This window comes from Camelus ferus, chromosome 2 (genome assembly GCF_009834535.1).
Source record: "Camelus ferus isolate YT-003-E chromosome 2, BCGSAC_Cfer_1.0, whole genome shotgun sequence".
In the NCBI taxonomy this organism is placed as follows: Eukaryota; Metazoa; Chordata; class Mammalia; order Artiodactyla; family Camelidae; genus Camelus; species Camelus ferus.
This window is the reverse complement of record NC_045697.1, coordinates 51,387,493-51,397,793: the sequence shown is the minus strand read 5'-3', so window position 1 is coordinate 51,397,793 and position 10,301 is coordinate 51,387,493.

Here is a 10,301-nt window from a genome sequence, read left to right as displayed (position 1 = left end):
ACGATACCTGCTAGGAAATCACAAAAGCACATGAAAAGATTTGAATACATAAAATTTTAAAATTTACACACATCAAAAAGAGCCAAAATTAAAAGTTTCAGGATCCTAGGAAAAAAGCAACCAGGGAAAAGCATGGACTTTTCCCTCTTCAGTCAGGTTGGTGCCCAGGCCATTACCATTTGGATGTTTCACGGAGAGATGGTTGTTTTTTGTGGACACAGACTTTTGCAAAATAAATTATTTAAGTTACACAGTAATGCATCTGTTACATAAGAACAAAAAGTTTTACACAGACACACACACATATACATATATACACACACCCTCAACAGACATAGAGAAAAATATTTCTGTATTTGAAAACTTCTTGTGAAGGTCTCAGATTTATTTTGTAATTGGAAACAAATTAAAAAGATGGCTTTTTGTTAAAAAGGGGTACACAAGAGGCACTAAGCACAAAAATACCTATTTCTCTAACGCTTCTGTAAGGTGTTACAACACACGGTTACACTGCACTGAGTTATGCTACATATCACAGCACAAGTGAGGATTAACAACTCCCCTCTCCCTTCAGATACCTTTGCAGCACAGAGGCCTGGGCAGGAAGGCTGAAGGGGCTGCATCTTGGGAAGGAGCCAGAGGGAAGGCCAGCTTTGCTGGGCAGCCCTGGTGGTGTCACAGAACTGGCATGAACCACCCATGCTGTAGGCACTCCAGATGTATTTGGTGGCAGCAGCAACAATGTCACTGCAGGAGGGAAGAGAGAGCATGGACTACTGACAGCTGCTCTGACTGATAGACCAGCACATGGAAGAAAACCTAGCGGACTTGCAGACCTAGTTTGGAAGAATCTGGGGGAGCTGACATTCTCACAAAATGAGTGAGGACGGAGCTGGAAAACATGCCATTGTCATGGAGACCACATTTTCACCCCTGCACCTCTGTGGCCTGGGGAGAAAGCCTAATTCAACTGCTTTAACTCCAGGAGTTCTTAACCTGGTGGAGGAAAGAAAGCAACAGTTGAGAATTTAATGGTGTTAGAAAAGACAAAACTAAGTGGAGAATTTGGAACTGACACCCAAATACTGTGAGAGTTTAGAAGAAAGTTCTCTGAAAACCAAAGGGCCAGAAAACATTTCATCAAGGAGAAAGGGATTTTAGTTTTGGCTGTAAAGAGTAGGTTGGCACTTAATAAGATGAGAAAACTGGAGATGGGAGGCAGAGAGCATTCTAGCGGCATGTTCATCCTGCAGCATCATCTTCATGGAAGGCTCTAGAAAGTTTATTCTAAGAAGCAATAGTAAAGATAACTAAAGCTCAGCACTTTACATATAGTCAAACCCCATAAAAGGACTATTTATTTTCCATGGAATCTTATTAGAGCATCAGAAGTCGATACATTAAATATTTACCTACTGAACTTATTCTGAAGAAGAAAGGATGGACAGAGAGAAAAGCCATAATTACAGAAAAACCTATGGTGCTGTAATTTTACTGGAGGCAGAACCACTACAATCTGACAGTGTTGAACGCCCCCTGGTGGTCACATAGTGAAAATTGGTTGCTGGAGATATTCATCCATTTTTCTAAATTGGAAGTGATTCCAAAGGATGAAATGGCATTGACCTGATTCTCCTATCCGTCCCCCTTCATTAATCTGTACACAAATGCAGCTCATCGCGATTTATTTCCTCTACCAACTCTATTGCATGGTGCTTCTAAAAGGCCCCTCCTCTGACCACAGCTATAGTAAAATGAAGAACTAGGGAGAATTTGTAGACGGATACAATAATACGGTTAATTCCAATGGCAGGAAAATACTGTTCTTCATTTCTAAAGAAAATACCAAACATCGTGAAAATCAATGGTGTGGAAAACTTGGACATTTACTATTATTCATACAGATTTCACTCTCTGCTGTGGAACAAACCAAGATTACACAAGTATGCAAAATCCCTAGCAAAATGCCTGTCATAGAGCAAGGGCTCAGTAAATATTATTTTTTTCCTTTAATAAATAATGATAAATATCTAAAAAGGGCTCAGAAACAAAATGGACCCCCCCACACACACACACACAAACTGGTATCTATGAGAGGTGATGGATATGTTAATTATTTTGCCTGTGGTCATCACTTCACATTGCATACATACCTCAAATCTTCATGTTGTTCACCTCAAATACATGCAATTTAATTTTTTAATTACAAAGCTGGGGAAAATTAATAAAAACAAAACACAGGACAAAGGAAAAAGAGAAACGATGGGTTTGACAGAAAATTCAAGTGCCATAATGACACAGAACTGAAAATTTCATTATGGGATCTATTTTCTGCCTGCCATATACTGCTGCTGCTTTGCACTTGTGTGTGTCCTTCACTCAGCAACAGCTGAAAAGAGAAGAGTGGGAGAAAATTATCCACCTTCCCACCTCTTGAAATAAGGAAAACTCAATTCTCTGCCACTCACTGGATATACGAGATTAAACATATTACTTATTTATTTGGGCCTCAGTTTCTCCATTTGAAAACATGAAGAGATTGTCATAGATGGGTTCTCTAAAGCAGCTCTTGGACCACTAACAAATGAAGAGTTCATTTGTCCTTGGTGAAGTGAACAATGCAGAGTCTTACATGAAAGTAAATTATTAAATTAAAAGATTGCCATAGATTCTGAGATCAAATCTTCTTACCCACATGGTGTTAAAATGTCCCTCCTTTTATGAAGCAGTGGTGACATGATTTTAGGGGTGGCTTTAAATGTCCTTACTAAGTAAAACATTGCCAACCCTAAACTGATCCTCAAATTTTGGATCTATGAAATCACTGGAAATCCAATGAAATTTGTTTTTTCTGAAAGAGTGTGTAAGGCAGAAAGACGGTTAAGTTTGGAGACTGGTTGACTTGGGCTTCAACCCAGTCTCTGTTAATTACAGATTATGTGACCCAAGATTTGATTAGACTCTCTGCGCTTGAAAAAGTTATTGATCTTGAAAACCAAAGAGCTGAAAACTCAGTTCCTTGCTGACTTCTAAAGGTCTAAAGGTCTAGACTAAATCATGGACATTGACCTTAGTTACACATGATATCAACTGGGAAAAAAAACACTTGAATGATTAAATTAACCTTGACAAGCGGTAGAAAACGGTGGAGATTCTATACACTCCAGGGCTAAAATACAAAGAAAGAGAAAAAGACTGTGCATAAACGTCACAGACAAAGATTAGAATTCTAAGAGAATGCCTTCTGTATATGCTTATTCACAGCTATTATATACTAATATACACATGGAAGAGTCACTTCATCATTCCTAAAAACATCATTCCTAAAAACATGAGATCTTAAAATTCCAGATTTTCTTCTTGAATTTCATACTTTTATTGATATCAATTTTATGAACTCTCTTTCTCAAAAGGGAGAAAACAAAGGGAATTGGGGAAATGAGAACTGAATAATCACATAGGGGCCCCAGTCTTCCTTTTGGTCTTTAAGACTGCCTCCCCAAAGGATCTGGGGAATGGACAACACCAACACACACACACACACACACACACACACACACACACACACACACACACACACACACACACCACAAAAACCCCTTCTCCCCTACAGTGTTCTTCCTTTGCCTCTGCCATACAAAGCTGCTGAATCCAAACATAGGTCACAGGCACCATCTAGAGGCGTTAATCCTAAATTTGACTCTCATTTCTGTGAACTGATACAAGTCAGTTCAAAATTCAGGTGAGCACTCCCTCTAGGTACAGACTTGAAAATTAGTTAATCAAGTAAAATGTGCCCATCTCTAAATGCTGTCAGGGGAAGTAAGACCAAATGAAAAAATGTGTAATTATACACACCCTGTCAAATTGTTAGACTTATCGGTCTCACCATCTCATTCGTTAACACCTTTGTGGTTTCATTTGCTGCCTGTTTCACAAGAAAGATGTAAAACACAAAGGCCACAATTCTACCTTTAGGGGTCAGGAGACGATGAAACCGGAACTACAATAATTCCACACAAGCCTCAACTCAAGAAATAACATGCCCTTTTAACAATGAAAATGTGTCTGCAATAAATGATATTAGATCCTCCGGTTACCGTTGCTACTAGGGACAACGTACATTTCCAGAAAGTTCAGCCTTCGTGTACCAGCTTTATCTCAGCAGCAATAACAAAATATCAGGGGTGATGTTTTTAATCTGCACATTTTTCTATGTAACACTAGCTGGAATACATACACAGAACCCCTGAGATTCAACGGCTTATCTACACCCAAGGTATCATAAATCATCATGCAAAGTTAGGGGACAGTTGAAAATAATGAGGAGCTAGGAGCTTCGTGTGCATAATTGAGTCCACAACTCAGGACTGGGTTTGATAAATACCTTGAACTCTCAGGATATCAGCAACCCAATTTAGAAGGCAGCTCAGCTTGGCAGAAATTATGCTGATTAGAGACACTGGAGTCCCAGGTTCCAGCACCTGTATCACTATCTAGCGTTGAGATCTAGGGCTATTCATTTGACTTCTCAGTTTTCCCATATGTGAAATAAATAGGCTTGTTTCTTGTGAATTATAAAGCTCTACAAGCATAAAAATATTCATTAAAATTTGAAAGTCCTAGGTGTAATAAAGCCTATCAAAATACCTGCCCTTTATTAGCATTGATACTTTGTTTCTACACACCACTAGTGGGCAGTGTTGGGCTATTTGGCTAAGACACAGCCTGCAGGGTGGGCAATGAGATTCCTCTGGCACTGAATAATTGCCCCTGCAACTCTTCTCACAACTGGCTCAGCCCAAGTGCCCATTGCTACCATCCCAGTCTCACCTGTGCTGTAAGACACATCAACCAGGTAGATCAATAAAATTTTAAAGAATAAAAAGCTCAACATTAGATTGTTTTTATTTTTCATTATAAGTTAATCATTAGCCCCCACTCTAATAGTTTTAGTTCAAACTTTAATCACTTCAGTTATATTAATTCATTAAAACTATAATTTTTCAAGAAAGACTTAAGATCTTATTTAATGAAAAAAATTATACAGGTTCTCGCTTTATCCAAATGTTTATGAAAAGATGTAACAACACTTTTCATGATGACAAAATTAATGTTTCACTGTTTTTAGCTTCAAAAATTGTTCAGAAAAATCACAAATACTGTTTATCACTATTTACAATTTGTGGCTTATTCTTTGTATAAGGATTTAATTTTTGCTTTTATAATTTATCTTTTATTGAGGTATAGTTGACTTACAATATGTAAGTTTCAGGTGTACAACATAGTTGATTCACAATTTTCAGATTATACTCCATGTATACTTATTATAAAATACTGGCTATATTCCCTGTGCTGTACAATATAGCCTTGTAGCTTATTTATTTTATACATAGTAGTTGTACCTCTTAATTCCCTACCCCTATTTTGCTACTCTCCCTTCCCTCTCCCCACTAGTAACCACTAGTTTGTTCTCTACATCTGTGAGTCTGTTTCTGTTTTGTTGTATTCACTAGTTTATCTTTTGGATTCCACATATAAGTGATAACATACAGGATTTCTCTTTCTGTTTGACTCATTTCACTAAGCATAATATCCTCCAAGTCCATCCATGTTGTTGCAAATGGCAAATTTTCATTCTTTTTTATAGCTAAGTAGCATTCCACTGTATATATATATACATCTTTATTCATTAATGTGTTGATGGACACTTCGGTTGCTTGCGTATCTTGGCTACGGTAAATAATACTGCTATGAACATTGGGTTGCACGTATCTTTTCAAATTAGTGTTAATAGTTTTCTCCAAATATATAGCCAGGAGTGGAACTGCTGGATTACACGGTAGTTCTATTTTTAATTTTTTGAGTAAACTTCATACTGTTTCCATAGTGGCTGCACCAATTTACATTCCCACAGTATACAAGGGTTCCCTTATCTCCACATCCTCAGCAACATTTATTATTTGTGGCCTTTTTGATGACAGCCATTCTGACAGGTTCAAGGTGATATCTCGTTGTTTTGATTTGCATTTCCCTGATGATTAGCAACACAGCATCTTTTCATGTGCCTACTCGCAATTTGCATGTCTTCTTTGGAAAGCTGTCTATTCAGGTGTCTGCCCATTTTTAAATTAGGTTGTGTGGTTTTATTTTTTAGATGTCGAGTTGTATGACCTATTTATATATTTTGGATATTAACCCTTTGTTGGTCATATCATTTGCAAATATTTTCTCCCATTCAGTAGGTTATCTTTAGATCTTGCCAATGGTTTCCTTTGCTGTGAAAAGGCTTTTAAGTTTAATTAGCTCATACTTGTTTATTTTTTTCTTTTGTTTCCTTTGACTTAGGAGACAGATCCAAAAAAATATTGTTACAATATATGTCAAAGAGTGTTCTGCCTATGTCTTCTCCTAGGAGTCTTATGGTTTCCAGCCTTACATTTAGGTCTTTAATCCATTTTGAGTTTATTTTTGTAAATGGTGTGAGAAAATGTTCTAATTTCATTCTTTTACATGAAGATTATTTCCAGTTTTCACAACACCACTTACTGAAGAGACTGTCTTTTCTCCATTGTATATTTTTTCTCCTTTTGTCATAGAGTAACTGACAGAGTAACTGTCATAGACTAGCACATAAGTGTGTGGGTTTATTTCTGGGCTTTCTGTTCTGTTCCACTGATTGGTCTGTTTTTGTGCCAGTATTAAACTGTTTTGAACACTGTAGTTTTGTAGTATAGTCTGAAGTCAGGAAGCATGATTCCTGCATGATTCCTTCAGTTCTGTTTTTTTTTGTTCAGCTCTGTTCAAGATTGTTTTGGCTATTCAGGGTCTTTTGTGTTTCCACACAAATTTTTAAATTATCTGTTCTAGTTCTGTGAAAAATGCCACTGGTATTTTGACAGGGATTGCACTGAATCTGCAGGTTGCCTTCGGTAGAATGGCCATTGTAACAAACTAATTTTTCCAAACCATGAACACAGTATATCTTTTTATCTGTTTGTGTCATCTTCAGTTTCTTTCACCATAATCTTAACATTTTCTGAGCATAGGTCTTTTACCTCCTAGGTAGGTTTATTCCTAGGTATTTTATTAATCTTTTTGATGCAACTGTAAATGGGATTATTTCCATAATTTCTTTGATAGTGTGTAGCTAGTATATAGAAATGCAACAGATTTCTGTGTATTAATTTTGTATCCTGCAACTTTACCAAACTAATTAATGAGCTCAAGTAATTTTTTGGTAGTGTCTTCAGGATTTTCTATGTCATCTGCAAACAATGACAGTTTTACTCTTTTTCAGTTTAGATTCCAGTCTGTTATACCTAGGACTTCCAATAATATGTTGATTAAAAGCAGTGAAAGCAGGCATCCTTATCTTGTTTCTGTTCTTAGAGGAAATGTTTCCAGTTTTTCACCACTAAGTATGATGCTGGCTGAAGGCTTATCATACATGGCCTTTATCATGTTGAGGTATGTTTACTTTATATCCATTTTCTAGAGAGTCTTTATCATAAATAGATGTTGAATTTTGTCAAAAAGCCTCTTCTGCATCTATTGAGATGGTTTTTTGTTATTTTATTCTTTATTAACATTGCATATCACATTGAATTGATTTATAGATCCTGAACCATCCTTGTATACCTGGGGTAAACCCACTTGATCATGGTGTATGATCCTTTTAATGTATTGTTGGATTTTGTTTGCTAATACTTTGTTCATCAATGATAGTGTTCCATAATTTTTTTTTTTTTTTTGGTGATACCTTCTTCTGGTTTTGGTATCAGTGATGCTGTCTTCATAGGATGAGTTGAGAAGTATTCCTTCCTCTGCAATTTTTTTTTTTTTTTGCAATTTTTTATAATAGCTTAAGAAGGTGTTAACTCTTCTCTAAATGTTTGGTAGACTTCACCTGTAAAGCCACCTGGTCCAGGACTTTTGTTTGTTGGGAGTTTTAAAAAAATTACTTATTTAATTTCATTCAAAAGAATCTATACATATTATTCAATAATTTGCTTTTCCCCCATTAGTTATATCATGAATATCCATATCATTAATTATCTTCCCCATCATCTTTATTAATGTCTACAGTATTACATCACGGGCATAGGAAAAAACTCCATCAATTGCCTTTTTGGAAACTTAAGGTTATTTCTGATTTCACAACACTGAAATGAATATCCTTATTGATAAATCTCTATACTCTTTTTTGATATCTGAGCATAACCTAAGGTTTAAAAAACTAGGCAACAATTATAGATGTTTCAATGTTCAGAAGTCTTCATTTGTTTCAAAGACTGTTTTAAGTAGATTCCTGGGTATCTGAAGAAGCCTTAGGTAACTGTTTTCTAATCTTGACTTTCACCAACTCAGAACCTGTTTTAGTCTATTTGAGATGCTATAATAGAATACATAGATGGGATGACTTAAACAATAAATATTTATTTTTCATAGTTCTGAAGGTTGGGAAGTCCAAGATCAGAAGATTCAGTGTCTGGTGAGCCCCATTTCTGGTTCATAGAAGGCCGTCTCCTTGCTATGTCCTCATACAAAAAAAGAGGGCAAGGGAGCCCTCTAGGGTCTTTGTAAGGTACTAATTCCATTTACAAAGCTCTACACTCCTAACCTACTTACCTCCCAAACACCCCACTCCAAATAATATATTAGGCATAAGGTTTCAACCTAAAAACTTGTGGGGGACACAAATATTCAGCCCATAATAGATGCTTTGGTTTCAGTTACTGTAAAAGAATCAAAGTAAACGTCTTGGATCCATGTATCCCCATTCACTATTCCCATATAAATTTAGTTAATACTCCTCCCTAGCCACCAGCCTCCTTCCTTCCATTTCTCATTTTAGGATTCAGGAGAAATGTGCATTCAAATCCAGGCTAAATTACTTATTACTATGTACTATGCATCCTTGAGCCTGAGATTTAATCTCTTTAAACCTAATGCCTTCATTTGTCAACTGGGAATTATAACAGCCTCTAATTTACCAGGTTCTTGCAAACAGTAAATAAGCTAAAGCATGAAAAGCACTCAGGCCAGGACCTGACATAAATACTGTGCAGTAGATGATAGATATTATTGTCACTATTTTGTTCATTCTAGAATTTATCAAGCATCTGTCATGTTCTAGGCCTAAGGGGTAAAACCCTACACCTGGAACTCTTTCTGCCCTCACACTGGGTACATGCTAATGAGGATACACATCCAAGTTACAATACAGTGTAGTAAGTGCCATGTAGAATTTGGAAAGAGCTATGGATACAAAGAGGAGGACCACTCAGCACAGATATGAAGCAGGGGAAAGTTCCCAGAGGAAATGACACTTCAGCTGCAGATGGTTGACGGGAAGCAGTGTTGCTAGGCATGTGAGAAAGCCTAGAGGGATAAAGATCAGCAATAGAATGACTGCATAAATTAAAGCTGAGTGTTTCAGAGTTACCATGTTGAAGACTCTGAACTCTATTTTTAAAAACAATGATTAGCAAAGGGTTCTAGGCAGGAAATCCTATTTCCTTTTGAAAAAAGTCTACAGCTACCGAATGAAGAATAGATTGGATAGGCAAGATTACAGGTAGAGAGCAGTTAGGAAGATGTGGAGATTCAAGTGAGATGATTGTGGCTTATAGGTACCAGCAATGGAGACTTAGAGAAGCAAAAGAATTTTATTATAGTATGAGAAAAGAAAGGAAGGTTAAAGGAGAGGGTGAATTCAGGATATTTATTTCTCTGACCTGGACAACTTGGTTGGTAGAGAATATAAAAAAAAGGACCAGGTTTGGTTAGGGGGTGATAATGAGATGAACTTTGGATATACTGAATTTAGTGCCTGCAGACAGCCAAACGGAGCTGTCCAGTAGTCAGGCAGCTGTATTAGTCTGAAGCTCTACATAGCCGAAGAATTGGAGGTGCAGACTTTGAATACTCAGTGCAGAAATGGTACTGAAGCCACAGGAACCAATGAGATCACCCAAGAGGAGGCAGTAGAATGAGAAGGTAAGGCCTAGAAAAAGCTCTAATGATCAAGACTTGAGAGGAACAGGAGGCCACAAAGGAAATACTGGAAATAGAAAGACTCATAGTGGGCTTTGTTTTGGAAATAGAAGAAAAATGTGGTTAAGCATACTAAATGCTGCCCAGCGGTTGAAATCAAGAAGCCAAGCAAAATCAGGATTGAAAAAGGTTTCAAGATGGCTGTGTTTACTGCAGGGTCACTGCAGTGGCACAGTGTCTGAAGAGAAGAAGGACTCCAGGTAGCAGACTGGGGATGCCTGACTGACTCCTCTTCTCACAGC